The following is a 19,277-nucleotide window of genomic DNA, read 5'->3' as shown; positions in this document are numbered from 1 at the left end:
ATGAAGGATGAGGTTAATCATAGAATTGATGAGGGAAAAAAGGTGAGTGGTGCGTTGAGGTATATGTGGAGTCAAAAAACGTTATCTATGGAGGCAAAGAAGGGAATGTATGAAAGTATAGTAGTACCAACACTCTTATATGGATGTGAAGCTTGGGTGGTAAATGCAGCAGCGAGGAGATGGTTGGAGGCAGTGGAGATGTCTTATCTAAGGGCAATGTGTTGTGTAAATATTATGCAGAAAATTCGGAGTGTGGAAATTAGGAGAAGGTGTGGAGTTAATAAAAGTATTAGTCAGAGGGCAGAAGAGGGGTTGTTGAGGTGGTTTGGTCATTTAGAGAGAATGGGTCAAAGTAGAATGACATGGAAAGCATATAAATCTATAGGGGAAGGAAGGAGGGGTAGGGGTCGTCCTCAAAAGGGTTGGAAAGAGGGGGTAAAGGAGGTTTTGTGGGCAAGGGGCTTGGACTTCCAGCAAGCGTGCATAAGCATGTTAGATAGGAGTGAATGGAGACGAATGATACTTGGGACCTGACGATCTGTTGGAGTGTGAGCAGGGTAATATTTAGTGAAGGGATTCAGGGAAATCGGTTATTTTCATATAGTCGGACTTGAGTCCTGGAAATGGGAAGTACAATGCCTGCACTTTAAAGGAGGGGTTTGGGATATTGGCAGTTTGGAGGGATATGTTGTGTATCTTTATACGTATATGCTTCTAAACTGTTGTATTCTGAGCACCTCTGCAAAAGCAGTGATAATGTGTGAGTGTGGTGAAAGTGTTGAATGATGATGAAAGTATTTTCTTTTTGGGCATTTTCTTTATTTTTTGGGTCACCCTGCCTCGGTGGGAGACGGCCGACTTGTTGAAAAAAAAAAAAATATATATATTTTTTTTTTTTATTATCACACTGGCCGATTCCCACAAAGGCAGGGTGGCCCGAAAAAGAAAAACTTTCACCATCATTCACTCCATCACTGTCTTGCCAGAAGGGTGCTTTACACTACAGTTTTTAAACTGCAACATTAACACCCCTCCTTCAGAGTGCAGGCACTGTACTTCCCATCTCCAGGACTCAAGTCCGGCCTGCCGGTTTCCCTGAATCCCTTCATAAAGGTTACTTTGCTCACACTCCAACAGCACGTCAAGTATTAAAAACCATTTGTCTCCATTCACTCCTATCAAACACGCTCACGCATGCCTGCTGGAAGTCCAAGCCCCTCGCACACAAAACCTCCTTTACCCCCTCCCTCCAACCTTTCCTAGGCCGACCCCTACCCCGCCTTCCTTCCACTACAGACTGATACACTCTTGAAGTCATTCTGTTTCGCTCCATTCTCTCTACATGTCCGAACCACCTCAACAACCCTTCCTCAACCCTGTGGACAACAGTTTTGGTAATCCCGCACCTCCTCCTAACTTCCAAACTACGAATTCTCTGCATTATATTCACACCACACATTGCCCTCAGACATGACATCTCCACTGCCTCCAGCCTTCTCCTCACTGCAACATTCATCACCCATGCTTCACACCCATATAAGAGCGTTGGTAAAACTATACTCTCATACATTCCCCTCTTTGCCTCCAAGGACAAAGTTCTTTGTCTCCACAGACTCCTAAGTGCACCACTCACTCTTTTTCCTTCATCAATTCTATGATTCACCTCATCTTTCATAGACCCATCTGCTGACACGTCCACTCCCAAATATCTGAATACGTTCACCTCCTCCATACTCTCTCCCTCCAATCTGATATTCAATCTTTCATAACCTAATTTTTTGTTATCCTCATAACCTTACTCTTTCCTGTATTCACCTTTAATTTTCTTCTTTTGCACACCCTACCAAATTCATCCACCAATCTCTGCAACTTCTCTTCAGAATCTCCCAAGAGCACAGTGTCATCAGCAAAGAGCAGCTGTGACAACTCCCACTTTGTGTGTGATTCTTTATCTTTTAACTCCGCGCCTCTTCCCAAGACCCTCGCATTTACTTCTCTTACAACCCCATCTATAAATATATTAAACAACCACGGTGACATCACACATCCTTGTCTAAGGCCTACTTTTACTGGGAAAAAATTTCCCTCTTTCCTACATACTCTAACTTGAGCCTCACTATCCTCGTAAAAACTCTTCACTGCTTTCAGTAACCTACCTCCTACACCATACACTTGCAACATCTGCCACATTGCCCCCCTATCCACCCTGTCATATGCCTTTTCCAAATCCATAAATGCCACAAAGACCTCTTTAGCCTTATCTAAATACTGTTCACTTATATGTTTCACTGTAAACACCTGGTCCACACACCCCCTACCTTTCCTAAAGCCTCCTTGTTCATCTGCTATCCTATTTTCCGTCTTACTCTTAATTCTTTCAATTATAACTCTACCATACACTTTACCAGGTATACTCAACAGACTTATCCCCCTATAATTTTTGCACTCTCTTTTATCCCCTTTGCCTTTATACAAAGGAACTATGCATGCTCTCTGCCAATCCCTAGGTACCTTACCCTCTTCCATACATTTATTAAATAATTGCACCAACCACTCCAAAACTATATCCCCACCTGCTTTTAACATTTCTATCTTTATCCCATCAATCCCAGCTGCCTTACCCCCTTTCATTTTACCTACTGCCTCACGAACTTCCCCCACACTCACAACTGGCTCTTCCTCACTCCTACAAGATGTTATTCCTCCTTGCCCTATACACGAAATCACAGCTTCCCTATCTTCATCAACATTTAACAATTCCTCAAAATATTCCCTCCATCTTCCCAATACCTCTAACTCTCCATTTAATAACTCTCCTCCTATTTTTAACTGACAAATCCATTTGTTCTCTAGGCTTTCTTAACTTGTTAATCTCACTCCAAAACTTTTTCTTATTTTCAACAAAATTTGTTGATAACATCTCACCCACTCTCTCATTTGCTCTCTTTTTACATTGCTTCACCACTCTCTTAACCTCTCTCTTTTTCTCCATATACTCTTCCCTCCTTGCATCACTTCTACTTTGTAAAAACTTCTCATATGCTAACTTTTTCTCCCTTACTACTCTCTTTACATCATCATTCCACCAATCGCTCCTCTTCCCTCCTGCACCCACTTTCCTGTAACCACAAACTTCTGCTGAACACTCTAACACTACATTTTTATACCTACCCCATACCTCTTCGACCCCATTGCCTATGCTCTCATTAGCCCATCTATCCTCCAATAGCTGTTTATATCTTACCCTAACTGCCTCCTCTTTTAGTTTATAAACCTTCACCTCTCTCTTCCCTGATGCTTCTATTCTCCTTGTATCCCATCTACCTTTTACTCTCAGTGTAGCTACAACTAGAAAGTGATCTGATATATATATATATATTATTATTATTTTTTTTTTTTTATTATCACACCGGCCGATTCCCACCAAGGCAGGGTGGCCCGAAAAAGAAAAACTTTCACCATCATTCACTCCATCACTGTCTTGCCAGAAGGGTGCTTTACACTACAGTTTTTAAACTGCAACATTAACACCCCTCCTTCAGAGTGCAGGCACTGTACTTCCCATCTCCAGGACTCAAGTCCGGCCTGCCGGTTTCCCTGAATCCCTTCATAAATGTTACTTTGCTCACACTCCAACAGCACGTCAAGTATTAAAAACCATTTGTCTCCATTCACTCCTATCAAACACGCTCACGCATGCCTGCTGGAAGTCCAAGCCCCTCGCACACAAAACCTCCTTTACCCCCTCCCTCCAACCCTTCCTAGGCCGACCCCTACCCCGCCTTCCTTCCACTACAGACTGATACACTCTTGAAGTCATTCTGTTTCGCTCCATTCTCTCTACATGTCCGAACCACCTCAACAACCCTTCCTCAGCCCTCTGGACAACAGTTTTGGTAATCCCGCACCTCCTCCTAACTTCCAAACTACGAATTCTCTGCATTATATTCACACCACACATTGCCCTCAGACATGACATCTCCACTGCCTCCAGCCTTCTCCTCGCTGCAACATTCATCACCCACGCTTCACACCCATATAAGAGCGTTGGTAAAACTATACTCTCATACATTCCCCTCTTTGCCTCCAAGGACAAAGTTCTTTGTCTCCACAGACTCCTAAGTGCACCACTCACTCTTTTTCCCTCATCAATTCTATGATTCACCTCATCTTTCATAGACCCATCCGCTGACACGTCCACTCCCAAATATCTGAATACGTTCACCTCCTCCATACTCTCTCCCTCCAATCTGATATTCAATCTTTCATCACCTAATCTTTTTGTTATCCTCATAACCTTACTCTTTCCTGTATTCACCTTTAATTTTCTTCTTTTGCACACCCTACCAAATTCATCCACCAATCTCTGCAACTTCTCTTCAGAATCTCCCAAGAGCACAGTGTCATCAGCAAAGAGCAGCTGTGACAACTCCCACTTTGTGTGTGATTCTTTATCTTTTAACTCCACGCCTCTTGCCAAGACCCTCGCATTTACTTCTCTTACAACCCCATCTATAAATATATTAAACAACCACGGTGACATCACACATCCTTGTCTAAGGCCTACTTTTACTGGGAAAAAATTCCCCTCTTTCCTACATACTCTAACTTGAGCCTCACTATCCTCGTAAAAACTCTTCACTGCTTTCAGTAACCTACCTCCTACATGTAGTAGGTTGGTAGACAGCAACCACCCAGGGAAGTACTACCGTCCTGCCAGATGACTGTGAAACAAAAACCTGTAACTGTTTTGCATGATGGTAGGATTGCTGGTTTCTTTTTCTGTCTCATAAACACGCTAAGATAACAGGGATATCTTGCTACTCCTACTTACACTTTGGTCACACTTCACAGACACGCACATGCATATATATATATACATACATCTAGGTTTTTCTCCTTTTTCTAAATAGCTCTTGTTCTTTTTATTTCTTCTATTGTCCATGGGGAAGTGGAAAAGAATCTTTCCTCCGTAAGCCATGCGTGTCGTATGAGGCGACTAAAATGCCGGGAGCAATGGGCTAGTAACCCCTTCTCCTGTATACAATTACTAAAAAAGAGAAGAAGAAAAACTTTATAAAACTGGGTTGCTTAAATGTGCGTGGATGTAGTGCGGATGACAAGAAACAGATGATTGCTGATGTTATGAATGAAAAGAAGTTGGATGTCCTGGCCCTAAGCGAAACAAAGCTGAAGGGGGTAGGAGAGTTTCAGTGGGGGGAAATAAATGGGATTAAATCTGGAGTATCTGAGAGAGTTAGAGCAAAGGAAGGGGTAGCAGTAATGTTAAATGATCAGTTATGGAAGGAGAAAAGAGAATATGAATGTGTAAATTCAAGAATTATGTGGATTAAAGTCAAGGTTGGATGCGAGAAGTGGGTCATAATAAGCGTGTATGCACCTGGAGAAGAGAGGAATGCAGAGGAGAGAGAGAGATTTTGGGAGATGTTAAGTGAATGTATAGGAGCCTTTGAACCAAGTGAGAGAGTAATTGTGGTAGGGGACTTGAATGCTAAAGTAGGAGAAACTTTTAGAGAGGGTGTGGTAGGTAAGTTTGGGGTGCCAGGTGTAAATGATAATGGGAGCCCTTTGATTGAACTTTGTATAGAAAGGGGTTTAGTTATAGGTAATACATATTTTAAGAAAAAGAGGATAAATAAGTATACACGATATGATGTAGGGCGAAATGACAGTAGTTTGTTGGATTATGTATTGGTAGATAAAAGACTGTTGAGTAGACTTCAGGATGTACATGTTTATAGAGGGGCCACAGATATATCAGATCACTTTCTAGTTGTAGCTACACTGAGAGTAAAAGGTAGATGGGATACAAGGAGAATAGAAGCATCAGGGAAGAGAGAGGTGAAGGTTTATAAACTAAAAGAGGAGGCAGTTAGGGTAAGATATAAACAGCTATTGGAGGATAGATGGGCTAATGAGAGCATAGGCAATGGGGTCGAAGAGGTATGGGGTAGGTTTAAAAATGTAGTGTTAGAGTGTTCAGCAGAAGTTTGTGGTTACAGGAAAGTGGGTGCAGGAGGGAAGAGGAGCGATTGGTGGAATGATGATGTAAAGAGAGTAGTAAGGGAGAAAAAGTTAGCATATGAGAAGTTTTTACAAAGTAGAAGTGATGCAAGGAGGGAAGAGTATATGGAGAAAAAGAGAGAAGTTAAGAGAGTGGTGAAGCAATGTAAAAAGAGAGCAAATGAGAGAGTGGGTGAGATGTTATCAACAAATTTTGTTGAAAATAAGAAAAAGTTTTGGAGTGAGATTAACAAGTTAAGAAAGCCTAGAGAACAAATGGATTTGTCAGTTAAAAATAGGAGAGGAGAGTTATTAAATGGAGAGTTAGAGGTATTGGGAAGATGGAAGGAATATTTTGAGGAATTGTTAAATGTTGATGAAGATAGGGAAGCTGTGATTTCGTGTATAGGGCAAGGAGGAATAACATCTTGTAGGAGTGAGGAAGAGCCAGTTGTGAGTGTGGGGGAAGTTCGTGAGGCAGTAGGCAAAATGAAAGGGGGTAAGGCAGCCGGGATTGATGGGATAAAGATAGAAATGTTAAAAGCAGGTGGGGATATAGTTTTGGAGTGGTTGGTGCAATTATTTAATAAATGTATGGAAGAGGGTAAGGTACCTAGGGATTGGCAGAGAGCATGCATAGTTCCTTTGTATAAAGGCAAAGGGGATAAAAGAGAGTGCAAAAATTATAGGGGGATAAGTCTGTTGAGTGTACCTGGTAAAGTGTATGGTAGAGTTATAATTGAAAGAATTAAGAGTAAGACGGAGAATAGGATAGCAGATGAACAAGGAGGCTTTAGGAAAGGTAGGGGGTGTGTGGACCAGGTGTTTACAGTGAAACATATAAGTGAACAGTATTTAGATAAGGCTAAAGAGGTCTTTGTGGCATTTATGGATTTGGAAAAGGCATATGACAGGGTGGATAGGGGGGCAATGTGGCAGATGTTGCAAGTGTATGGTGTAGGAGGTAGGTTACTGAAAGCAGTGAAGAGTTTTTACGAGGATAGTGAGGCTCAAGTTAGAGTATGTAGGAAAGAAGGAAATTTTTTCCCAGTAAAGGTAGGCCTTAGACAAGGATGTGTGATGTCACCGTGGTTGTTTAATATATTTATAGATGGGGTTGTAAGAGAAGTAAATGCGAGGGTCTTGGCAAGAGGCGTGGAGTTAAAAGACAAAGAATCACACACAAAGTGGGAGTTGTCACAGCTGCTCTTTGCTGATGACACTGTGCTCTTGGGAGATTCTGAAGAGAAGTTGCAGAGATTGGTGGATGAATTTGGTAGGGTGTGCAAAAGAAGAAAATTAAAGGTGAATACAGGAAAGAGTAAGGTTATGAGGATAACAAAAAGATTAGGTGATGAAAGATTGAATATCAGATTGGAGGGAGAGAGTATGGAGGAGGTGAATGTATTCAGATATTTGGGAGTGGACGTGTCAGCGGATGGGTCTATGAAAGATGAGGTGAATCATAGAATTGATGAGGGAAAAAGAGTGAGTGGTGCACTTAGGAGTCTGTGGAGACAAAGAACTTTGTCCTTGGAGGCAAAGAGGGGAATGTATGAGAGTATAGTTTTACCAACGCTCTTATATGGGTGTGAAGCGTGGGTGATGAATGTTGCAGCGAGGAGAAGGCTGGAGGCAGTGGAGATGTCATGTCTGAGGGCAATGTGTGGTGTGAATATAATGCAGAGAATTCGTAGTTTGGAAGTTAGGAGGAGGTGCGGGATTACCAAAACTGTTGTCCAGAGGGCTGAGGAAGGGTTGTTGAGGTGGTTCGGACATGTAGAGAGAATGGAGCGAAACAGAATGACTTCAAGAGTGTATCAGTCTGTAGTGGAAGGAAGGCGGGGTAGGGGTCGGCCTAGGAAGGGTTGGAGGGAGGGGGTAAAGGAGGTTTTGTGTGCGAGGGGCTTGGACTTCCAGCAGGCATGCGTGAGCGTGTTTGATAGGAGTGAATGGAGACAAATGGTTTTTAATACTTGACGTGCTGTTGGAGTGTGAGCAAAGTAACATTTATGAAGGGATTCAGGGAAACCGGCAGGCCGGACTTGAGTCCTGGAGATGGGAAGTACAGTGCCTGCACTCTGAAGGAGGGGTGTTAATGTTGCAGTTTAAAAACTGTAGTGTAAAGCACCCTTCTGGCAAGACAGTGATGGAGTGAATGATGGTGAAAGTTTTTCTTTTTCGGGCCACCCTGCCTTGGTGGGAATCGGCCGGTGTGATAATAAAAAAAATAAAAAAACCTCCTACACCATACACTTGCAACATCTGCCACATTGCCCCCCTATCCACCCTGTCATACGCCTTTTCCAAATCCATAAATGCCACAAAGACCTCTTTAGCCTTATCTAAATACTGTTCACTTATATGTTTCACTGTAAACACCTGGTCCACACACCCCCTACCTTTCCTAAAGCCTCCTTGTTCATCTGCTATCCTATTCTCCGTCTTACTCTTAATTCTTTCAATTATAACTCTACCATACACTTTACCAGGTACACTCAACAGACTTATCCCCCTATAATTTTTGCACTCTCTTTTATCCCCTTTGCCTTTATACAAAGGAACTATGCATGCTCTCTGCCAATCCCTAGGTACCTTACCCTCTTCCATACATTTATTAAATAATTGCACCAACCACTCCAAAACTATATCCCCACCTGCTTTTAACATTTCTATCTTTATCCCATCAATCCCGGCTGCCTTACCCCCTTTCATTTTACCTACTGCCTCACGAACTTCCCCCACACTCACAACTGACTCTTCCTCACTCCTACAAGATGTTATTCCTCCTTGCCCTATACACGAAATCACAGCTTCCCTATCTTCATCAACATTTAACAATTCCTCAAAATATTCCTTCCATCTTCCCAATACCTCTAACTCTCCATTTAATAACTCTCCTCTCCTATTTTTAACTGACAAATCCATTTGTTCTCTAGGCTTTCTTAACTTGTTAATCTCACTCCAAAACTTTTTCTTATTTTCAACAAAATTTGTTGATAACATCTCACCCACTCTCTCATTTGCTCTCTTTTTACATTGCTTCACCACTCTCTTAACTTCTCTCTTTTTCTCCATATACTCTTCCCTCCTTGCATCACTTCTACTTTGTAAAAACTTCTCATATGCTAACTTTTTCTCCCTTACTACTCTCTTTACATCATCATTCCACCAATCGCTCCTCTTCCCTCCTGCACCCACTTTCCTGTAACCACAAACTTCTGCTGAACACTCTAACACTACATTTTTAAACCTACCCCATACCTCTTCGACCCCATTGCCTATGCTCTCATTAGCCCATCTATCCTCCAATAGCTGTTTATATCTTACCCTAACTGCCTCCTCTTTTAGTTTATAAACCTTTACCTCTCTCTTCCCTGATGCTTCTATTCTCCTTGTATCCCATCTACCTTTTACTCTCAGTGTAGCTACAACTAGAAAGTGATCTGATATATCTGTGGCCCCTCTATAAACATGTACATCCTGAAGTCTACTCAACAGTCTTTTATCTACCAATACATAATCCAACAAACTACTGTCATTTCGCCCTACATCATATCGTGTATACTTATTTATCCTCTTTTTCTTAAAATATGTATTACCTATAACTAAACCCCTTTCTATACAAAGTTCAATCAAAGGGCTCCCATTATCATTTACACCTGGCACCCCAAACTTACCTACCACACCCTCTCTAAAAGTTTCTCCTACTTTAGCATTCAAGTCCCCTACCACAATTACTCTCTCACTTGGTTCAAAGGCTCCTATACATTCACTTAACATCTCCCAAAATCTCTCTCTCTCCTCTGCATTCCTCTCTTCTCCAGGTGCATACACGCTTATTATGACCCACTTCTCGCATCCAACCTTTACTTTAATCCACATAATTCTTGAATTTACACATTCATATTCTCTTTTCTCCTTCCATAACTGATCATTTAACATTACTGCTACCCCTTCCTTTGCTCTAACTCTCTCAGATACTCCAGATTTAATCCCATTTATTTCCCCCCACTGAAACTCTCCTACCCCCTTCAGCTTTGTTTCGCTTAGGGCCAGGACATCCAACTTCTTTTCATTCATAACATCAGCAATCATCTGTTTCTTGTCATCCGCACTACATCCACGCACATTTAAGCAACCCAGTTTTATAAAGTTTTTCTTCTTCTCTTTTTTAGTAATTGTATACAGGAGAAGGGGTTACTAGCCCATTGCTCCCGGCATTTTAGTCGCCTCATACGACACGCATGGCTTACGGAGGAAAGATTCTTTTCCACTTCCCCATGGACAATAGAAGAAATAAAAAGAACAAGAGCTATTTAGAAAAAGGAGAAAAACCTAGATGTATGTATATATATATATATGCATGTGCGTGTCTGTGAAGTGTGACTATATATATATATATATATATATATATATATATATATATATATATATATATATATATATATATATATATATATATATATATGTATATATATATATGTATGTATGTATGTATGTATGTATGTATGTATGTATGTATGTATGTATGTATGTATGTATGTATGTATGTATGTATGTATGTTAATGTTGCAGTTTATTTCAAGCACGTCAAGAAATTAGAGAAAGTGCAAAGGTTTGCAACAAGACTAGTCCCAGAGCTACGGGGATTGTCCTATGAAGAAAGGTTGAGGGAAATCGGCCTGACGACACTGGAGGCCAGGAGGGTCAGGGAAGACATGATAACGACATATAAAATACTGCGCGGAATAGACGAGGTGGACAAAGACAGGATGTTCCAGAGATGGGACACAGACACAAGAGGTCACAATTGGAAGTTGAAGACTCAGATGAATCAAAGGGATGTTAGGAAGTATTTCTTCAGTCATAAAGTAGTCAGGCCATGGAATAGCCTAGAAAGTGATGTGGTGGAGGCAGGAACCATACATAGTTTTAAGGCGAGGTATGATAGAGCTCATGGGGCAGGGAGAGAGAGGACCTAGTAGCAATCAGCGAAGAGGCGGGGCCAGGAGCTGTGACTCGACCCCTGCAACCACAAATAGGTGAGTACATACATGTTGGCCATCACTAATCCAGCAATCAGTTATCCGGTTCCATCAGTAATCCGGTACTAATTTTGGCTAGCATAATTTCAAATTTCATCATTGTACTGCCTCAAATCATTATACTGACTCCAATTCCATCATTATACTGACTCAGAAATTGTGCAGATGGTTGTAAATCCACAGCAGCATGCCAGTGGAGTAGAAAGCAGTGATGAAAATGAGGAAGATGTAGCAGAAAGTGTCTCTATTGATAGCTTAATTAAGTGTATTCTAACCTAACTGCTCTGTAATCCGGCAAACTCACTAATCCAGCACATTACATGTCCCAATGATGCCGGATTAGTGATGGCCAACCTGTATATATACATGTACTGTATATGTATGCACATATATTCATAATTAATCATTTCCTATATTGGATATAAAAGTTGAGTATGGTATTTGTATAGGTTGAATACTGTCCCTTATAGGTACAAATTAGATACACAGGCAGCTATTGTTAAGACCAGATGTTTGTAACTGGTCACTGTGTCTGTCATTCATTTCATAAAGTGTAATTTCTTTTTTTTTTTTTTTTTATCATTTGCCAGTATTCAAATTGCACTATGTCATTTAATGGAATGAGTAGGAAAGGATTTGTTTTATTTATTAACTTTGTAGTCAGCACTACAAGTTTGAAATGTTTTTTAATATATTGTTAAACATTCTTGTTTAATTTACAGTACAGTGGACCCCCGGTTAACGATTTTAATCCGTGCAAGAGGGATAATTGTTATGCGAAATAATCGTTATGCGAATGAATTTTCCCCATAAGAAATAATGGAAATAAAATTAATCCGTGCAAGACGCCCAAAAGTATGAAAAAAATTTTTTTTTACCACATGAAATGTTAATTTTAATACACACAAACTGAAAAAGGCATGCACAATTACATGACACTTACTTTTATTGAAGATCTGGTGATGATTGATGGGATGGGAGGAGGGGAGAGCATTATCTTCTTACTGTTTAGAAGGGGAATCCCCTTCCATTACGACTTGAGGTAGCAAGTCCTTTTCCGGGGTTACTTCCCTTCTTCTTTTAATGCCACTAGGACCAGCTTGAGAGTCACTGGACCTCTGTCGCACAACAAATCTGTCCATAGAGCTCTGTACCTCCCGTTCCTTTACGATTTGTCTAAAATGGGCCACAACATTGTCATTGAAATAGTCACCAGCACGGCTTGCAACAGCTGTGTCAGGGTGATTTTCATCTATAAAGGTTTGCAGTTCAACCCACTGTGCACACATTTCCTTAATCTTTGAAGTAGGCACAATGGATTCCACAACTGGCATAGGCTTCTCAGGGTTAGCCCCAAACCCTTCAAAATCTTTCTTAATTTCCATACTAATTCTCACCCTTTTTACCACAGGGTTGGCACTAGAAGCTTTCTTGGGGCCCATGGTCACTTATTTTCCAGAAACAGCACCGAAAACACTGTAATAATACGAAATATTCCGAGTGTATGCTTGGATGTTACCGCGGAGGCTGGCTGGTAAACAATGGGACGGGCGGCACATGTGAGGGCACATTGGATGCGTCTCGGACGAAAATCGGTGAGCGGGTTTTTAATCGGTATGCGCGGCAAAAATTTTGCGATAAAAGTAAGCGGTATGCGGAAAAATCGCTATGTGATGCCATCGTTACGCGGGGGTCCACTGTATATTTTTAGACACATTTATTTGAATTTTATATTATTTTGTTGAAAACTAGTAAATGTATAGTACTATTACATATAATGTATAGCATTGTTAATGAAAACATTATAGCAAAGTGCTTGAAAATATCATGCATTCCAGAATTTTAGGATTTGGCTGTTTTCTAGATAATATCCTTGCTGTGAGTATTATTTTTTTTTTTTTTTTTGCAAAATGTTCCATACTTAGTTATGAATAAATTGAACTTAGGCTGAGGAAAATAAATTGGTGCTTGCGTTACATGGGACTTGTGCTTCTTAGGCACAGCTCCTGTATTATTGATGCTCTATTTATCTTATTAATATGAACATTTTTTTTTGTTAAATTTGCTATTGTTAGCATGGAAATTTGTTTTAACGTGTTGTTGGAAATCAGATACACACAAATGTTACAGCTCTGTTAAGACTGTTCAAATCTTAGTCAACTTTTTGTATGTATTAAGCATTTCCATTATTTTAATGAGTTTAACCCTTTCAGGGTCCAAGGCCCAAATCTGGAGTCACACACCAGTGTCCAAGAATTTTCAAAAAAAAAAATTTGTTATTTTTTCTTATGAAATCGTAGAGAATCTTTTTGTGAAGGTAATAAAACAAAAAGTACGAAATTTGGTGGAAAATTGACGAAATTATGCTCTCGCGAATTTTGATGTGTCAGCGATATTTACGAATCAGCGATTTTGCCGACTTTGACTCCCATTTTAGGCCAATTACATTATTCCAATCAACCAAATTCTTAGCTATTTCACTAGTATTACTTCTATTCTATCGATTGAGCACAAGAAATCGCCAAGTCAACTGTTTCAACTACAAAATAAAGTGATCAGAAATTGTTAATTTGGCCAATTTAACACAAAGTTCAAAATATTCCAATTTCAAAATAGGGTCCAGAATGAACAATGCAGGCATTCCTGGCACTAAACTAACATTTCCTCTGTTCATTAGTTATGTTTTGAGGCTTTACAAATAAATTCCATTTTGATTTTTTATTCACATAATAAATTTTTATTCACACCAAAAAATAGAAGATTTACTGTTATGCAATACTGTAATAATTGTATAAATATCATCACCATATTTGTGAATGTATATTAGACCCACCAGCTGACGTGTATTAGATGTGTGAGGTCGTTTGTTTACTCTTGAATATCGACAAAAATTTAACATTTCTGCTACTTTGAGCTCAGTTTCAAGCCATTTCCAGTGCTAAAACCAATCAAAATCATCTCTATTTCTGTAATATGTCTTCCATTCTATCAAATGAGACCAAGAAATCGCAAATACAACTATAAAAAACATACGAAAAAACACTGCAAAGTTGCTGTTTTAATCGAAAAATCATGATTTCATTTTTTTTCTCTCATTATACACAGTGTGCTGCAGGATCTGTTTTATGTGGTGCACACATACCACATAGATGTATTCTCTCATATCTAGGCCCAAATGTACCACTCACAGTTTATCAGAGTGAGCTGAGCTCATGGCATAGATCTACAGTTTGGACCCTGAACGTAAAGCCGTAGATCTACGGGACGGACCCTGGAAGGGTTAATTAACTCTGTCTATCAGTGACCTGCTGTGAAAAAAAAAATTGCTAGAGTAAGGAAATAAGATAATTTTAAAGATTTTGGATAAAGCTAAAGTATGAATATTAATAAATATTTGTTTTTATTGATTCATAGTTTAATGGAATTCTTTCTTTCAACAAACTGACCATATCCTACCGAGGCAGGGCAGCCTAAAAAGAAGAACAAAAGTTTCTCTTTTTAACTTGAGTAATGTACATGTATACAGAAGGGGTTACTAGCCCCTTGTTCCCGACATGTTAGTCGCCTCTTACGACGTGCATGGCTTACAGAGGAAGAATTTTGTTCCACTTCCCCATGGAGATAAGAGGAAATAAACAAGAACTAGTAAGAAAATAGAAGAAAAGCCAGAGAGGTGTGTATATATATATGCTTGTACATGCATGTGTGGTGTGATCTAAGTGTAAATAGAAGTAGCAAGACATACCTGAAACCTTGCATGTTTATGAGACAGAAAAAAGACACCAGCGATCCTAGCATCATGTAAAACAATTACAGGCTTCCATTTTACACTCACTTGGCAGGAAGGTAGTACCTCCCTAGGCGGTTGCTGTCTGCCAATCTACTACCGTGGAATTATTCTTCATTTTTGAATCAGTGACCAATAACCTTCCTGTAAATTTCAGGGTTGCTCTAAAGATTTTGCAGTAATACCTTTTCACTTGATACAGGTGCAAAGCTTTGCAATCGTTTTTTACCTTAGTAATTTTCTGAGTAGGTTTTAATTTGTTTCAAAGCAGAAGATGTGTTCATTTCTGGAACCATTAATTCACAAAGGATTAGCTACTTCACTGTTAGTCTTTTTCAAGTCACTCATCTTTATAAAAAAAATAATTTCTGTTTTAGTTTTATCATTGAGGTCTTTTGACATGTACACAATTCTACATTGTGACTTCACTGATAAAAAATCAAAGAAAATGGTGTAGTTACTTTACAGTGACTGAGAAGCAAGTTCTGGAAAGTCTTTTCTAACCCCACTTAATAATGGAGAGAGTAAAGGCTCTAAGAATCCTAATGAATTCAGATTTGCAACTTTAATAATAAACTGGTTAAGTTTTTTTTAATGCATTGGCCATCTCCCACCAAAGCAGGGTGACCTAAAAAGAAACACTAAAGTTTTTGTCTTCACTTGTAGTAATTTATACAGGAGGAGGGATTACTAGCTCTTTGCTCCAGGCATTTCAGTCGCCTCTTACAGCACGCATGGCTTACAGAGAAAGGATTCTTTTCCACTTCCACATGGAGACTGGTTAAGTATTGTGTCATATTTCTGCAGTACTACTGGCAGTGTTCTCTAGGAGGTAATATTGAGAGAGAGAACTAGCAGTGACAGTGATTGCTAGGGGAGTAGTATTGAGAGAGAACTAGGAGTACTGGCAATGATCACTAGTGGGTAGTATTGAGAGAGAACCAGGAGTACTGACAATGACTATTAGTACTGTATATACAGTTTTGAGAGAGAACTAGGAGTACTGGCAATGATCACTAGGGGTTAATATGGAGAGACGACTAGGAGTACTGTCAGTGACCACTAGTGGGTATTATTGAGAGGGACAACTAGGAGTATGCTTTAATTTCTCTTCCCAAATCTCTAGCAAAGGTAATACTTATTCAGTGAGGACAACACACATTCTTGAGGGGACAATTTATCAGAATGCTTTTCACAGCATATTGTTACAGCTGGGGCCATGTCTATGGGCCTGTTTTGGCCCCTTTCCGTAACAAGATGTCGAATCCAGCTCTCGTCTGGTTGTCCTTAGACACGTCAATTTAATATGGGGATTTTCATTAGGAGACAGATCCGACTAAATAAAATGTGATCTTTATTATAAAAGAATCCATATAAAACTTAGTATATGATAAAAAGTTCTCTTGTAGTGTTACACATAAAAGTACACGTTGACTGGGACTAAGTAATCTTCTAGAGCGGGGGAATGTATTAAAGGCTGAGTGCATGAATGTGCTCAGAAAAGTATGAACAAACCGAGAATGTGTGTGGAAACCTACTCTGAGCAAGTGCTGTGAACCTACCCAGAGCAAGGGTGGTGAAGCTACTCAGAGCAAGGGCTGAAAACCTACTCAGAGCAAGGGTGGTGAACCTACTCTGAGCAAGTGTTGTGAACCTACCCAGAGCAAGGGTGGTGAAGCTACTCAGAGCAAGGGCTGAAAACCTACCCAGAGCAAGGGTGGTGAACCTACTCTGAGCAAGTGTTGTGAACCTACCCAGAGCAAGGTTGGTGAAGCTACTCTGAGCAAGTGCTGTGAACCTACCCAGAGCAAGGGTGGTGAAGCTACTCAGAGCAAGGGCTGAAAACCTACCCAGAGCAAGGGTGGTGAACCTACTCTGAGCAAGTGTTGTGAACCTACCCAGAGCAAGGGTGGTGAAGCTACTCTGAGCAAGTGTTGTGAACCTACCCAGAGCAAGGGTGGTGAACCTACTCTGAGCAAGTGTTGTGAACCTACCCAGAGCAAGGGTGGTGAAGCTACTCAGAGCAAGGGCTGAAAACCTACCCAGAGCAAGGGTGGTGAAGCTACTCTGAGCAAGTGTTGTGAACCTACTCTGAGCAAGGGTGGTGAACCTTCTCTGAGCAAGTGCTGTGAACCTACTCTGAGCAAGTGTTGTGAACCTACTCTGAGCAAGTGCTGTGAACCTACCCAGAGCAAGGGTGGTGAAGCTACTCAGAGCAAGGGCTGAAAACCTACTCAGAGCAAGGGTGGTGAACCTTCTCTGAGCAAGTGCTGTGAACCTACTCTGAGCAAGTGCTGTGAACCTACTCTGAGCAAGTGCTGTGAACCTACTCTGAGCAAGTGCTGTGAACCTACCCAGAGCAAGGGTGGTGAAGCTACTCAGAGCAAGGGCTGAAAACCTACTCAGAGCAAGGGTGGTGAACCTTCTCTGAGCAAGTGCTGTGAACCTACTCTGAGCAAGTGCTGTGAACCTACTCTGAGCAAGTGCTGTGAACCTACCCAGAGCAAGTGCTGTGAACCTACTCTGAGCAAGGCCTGAAAACCTACTCAGAGCAAGTGTTGTGAACCTACTCTGAGCAAGTGTGGTGAACCTACTCTGAGCAAGTGCTGTGAACCTACCCAGAGCAAGGGTGGTGAACCTACTCTGAGCAAGTGCTGTGAACCTACTCTGAGCATGTGCTGTGAACCTACTGCCGGTACCACTGAGTGGTAAGCCGACGTCACGTTGGTCAAGTGACTGAGGGAGACTTAAGTACCTGAAGTGCTAACCGGTACTTACACTAGTGGTTTCCCCACTACATGACAATATTAAGAATATTTAAGCCTAACAAAATATAATATAATACGTACAATATTAGCATTAATATTTGCCTCAACATATATACATGTATTATAAAATAAAGGGGCATATCCTATTATAAAATATAACGGGTATGGCCATACTCGTAACACCTCCCCCCTCACGACCGCAGGTCGCACCAAGAAAAGTAACAAGTTTTCTACTTTTTAAACCTAAGAAAATTTCAAACAAAAAAAAAAAAAGAGGAGGATGATGGTATGATAATGTCCCTCATACAATTATGAATCCATTAAGTAGATACACAGTTCTGCTTTAAAGGATCACCAGGATGGCCAATCTCAGGCTTCTCATAGTAACGTTCAGTCTTTTAAGGGGCTTCCCCTCACATTCTATCCCTCAACACAACACACTATTTCCTAAATATACAATGCAGTCACATACAACACAGCAGTATGTATACAAGTCACTTCACATGTCAGAGATAATAAAGTACAAGAGTAAAAAAAATAGTAATGTTCTCCTGTTGCCGATTTACATCAGCTGAGTGGGATTAGGAGAAAACTTTTGTGACCAGTTTCCTGACAATACTTGACAATATACACAGTGATCATAATAACCAATGATACTGTACTTGTACAGAACTACACATCTTACAAGAAGATTGTATAAACAGGAAATTAAACAATTATCACAAGGATCAAAATGTTTTCTCAACAGTAATCTGCATTTCAGAGTGACAAGCATAAGCAAGTCTCATGATGCTCTGAAATTTCAGTGTCTGTCACTATAACATATGCTTCATACACTTGGGCTGCACATCAGCGTACATGTAGAGACAGCAACAGGCAGACGATCATGACTTCATAGAGCTTCACAGTAGTGGACAAGACCACATTTCATCAGTCTTGAGTGAAGAGATAATATTCCGTTCCTACAGTGGTAGTGGAATACATTGCAGTGAGAACCTCTGTCACGACAACTGAGTTATGAAAAGGTAGAGTGACAAGGTGTGTGGGAGGGGTGGCGTCAGGTCTGCATACCGCGCCACTCATAACGTCTGTATAACACATTACACTCAACTCCAGCTGTCTCCATGATTTACCAATACACAACACTACTGTTAATATATGAAAAGTTATTAAACATGAGCAAAATAGAGGTAAATATATTGGCTATTAAATATAAAAACTTTAAATAAATCTTAAATAGTCTCTATAAAACTGTCTCTAATTTTGTCATATTCAGACTTATTACTCTATGCATCTTCAAGGCTATTTATACTTAAAATTCCTTAAGGAAATATTTTTGGTTCAAAATCTATTTTGTACTAACAGTTCAGCTCTTCAGCTGTCAAAACTCATCTCCATCATTTTATCACAAATATAGAGGGAGTTCAGTACTTAAACTGTATTAGACAAGTGCTTATGTAACTTTGCTTTTAATTCTCAATTATAGTCAAGGACGCAGAAAATGCGTCAGCTTATATGAATAAAGTCTAGGACAAACAAATGGAGTGGGGGGGGGGAATCAGCCGACCGCTCAGGTCGGATACACGTCATCTCCTTCAACAAAGTCAAGTTGATAAGGGAACAAACTTGACCATAACAAATGTAGTCATC

This window comes from Cherax quadricarinatus, chromosome 10 (assembly GCF_038502225.1).
Source record: "Cherax quadricarinatus isolate ZL_2023a chromosome 10, ASM3850222v1, whole genome shotgun sequence".
NCBI classification, from domain to species: Eukaryota; Metazoa; Arthropoda; class Malacostraca; order Decapoda; family Parastacidae; genus Cherax; species Cherax quadricarinatus.
Note: the sequence above shows the minus strand (reverse complement) of the source record.